Below are 1,768 nucleotides of genomic sequence, written 5' to 3' on the forward strand. Positions count from 1 at the left end.
AGTGCTGGGATTAAAGGCGTGCACCACCACCGCCCAGTTGCCTGTGTGTAGAAGTCACCCTTTTGGCCTGGCCGACCAGTGATTCTGTTTTGTATTTGCTGCTTCATTCCCCATCGCCTTTCTCAAGGAGCCCCGGAGGCTCCTTTGGGCTCCTTTCCGTGCGGTCTGTTCCTTGTGATCCCTTAGACTCTCTTCCTGTGCCTGTGCTTCCAGGCCGATTTGCAGCCAGACAGTGGAAGAAAAGGTGGGGGCAGGGCCCACATCTTGTGAAGCTCTGCATAGTCCTGCTGACCCTGGAACTCACTGTGTAGACCAGGATAGCCTTGAACTCAGAGATCCTCTTGCTTCTTGCTGTGCAAGGTTTGGACAACCACAACTGCCTTTTCAGCCGAGATCTTAGCCGGTTTTCTTGAGCTTTGACTTTAGGTGTTAAAATTCTACCAGGCCTCTTTGTTTCTGTGTTTGCCACTGATAGTAACTGCAGCTGAGTCCACTGAATTTGACTGCACTTAACTGATAGAAGACCGGCCAGTTACTTCCCTCTGGGTTTATAATGGGTGTGTATGTGTAGATAGCTCTCAAGGAATCTAGATTTTGTGTGTGTGTGTGTCACTCTCAGGGAATCTAGATTAGGAAAACTTGCTGGGAAAGGTTACTACCAGAGTGGCTGAATTCCTGATTATTTGATCCATTATTGTTATCAATATGAATAATAAACTATTTATTGATTTCATTGTTCTTTCTGACTTAATAGCCTGCATTATGGCACTTGCTTAAATGACCCCCAACTTCCAGCCCTGTAAATGATCTCACTCCGATAGTATCGTTGGTCCATGTGTGTACCTTTGGACACGCTCAAAGGAAGATGCCAGACAGGTCTTTCCAGTGTGACTTGATTCCTGCTCCGTGACCCGGTGAGTTAAGTGATAACACCAGCTTGCTCACTGCCGCTTGCTCAGGCACAGCTGTGTGTGCTGTGAATGTGTCTCAAGTATTTCCTGGCCCGGACCATGAACTGCAACTTGTGAGACGGAAGCTGCCTTCCTCTTGCTTGTGAATTCTCCGCAGATGGTAAAATGCCAATCTCAGGATCGTGACCACACCAGAGAAGAACTACAAGAAGTGTTTCACCTTTGACACCACGGACGCCCAGTCTGATCTGTTTTTGCACATAATTAAATGTATTCTACGTTTATGGCTTTGAGATTTAAAAGACTGTATAGGTGCTTTACAACCATAAAAATCATTCCTGCACACAGTGGACATGAGCCTGACAGAGTGTCCTTTTCATCCTTTCGTTTGACGAGCATTTGTTGTGGACTTGATGGCAGGAATCTACACAGGAAGATAGGACTGAGATCTGGGCTGTGCCTTCAAAGCCCATAGGCAAGGTCAGAGTGGGCAGGAAGAAGCTATGCAGGGTATCGGAAGACTTTAGGAGGGGCTGACCAGGAAAGAACCTGAGTACAAAGGTACAGAGATGAACTGATGTGCGTGTGAGGTTACTGGAGCAGAAGCCTCCTGCAGATAACCTTTTACCGTTCAGCCGCAATCTTCTGCCTGCGTAGCCTCCCTCACTCTGCAAACTTCACTTGAGCTGATGCTTGTTTGCTTGTTTGTTTAAATCTGGCGAATGCATTTTTAGGCTGCAATATGCACATTAAATACAACTTCCCGCCGGGCGTGGTGGCACACGCCTTTAATCCCAGCACTCGGGAGGCAGAGGCAGGCGGATTTCTGAGTTCGAGGCCAGCCTGGTCTACAAAGT

Source organism: Mus caroli, chromosome 11, assembly GCF_900094665.2.
Source record: "Mus caroli chromosome 11, CAROLI_EIJ_v1.1, whole genome shotgun sequence".
Classification (NCBI taxonomy): domain Eukaryota; kingdom Metazoa; phylum Chordata; class Mammalia; order Rodentia; family Muridae; genus Mus; species Mus caroli.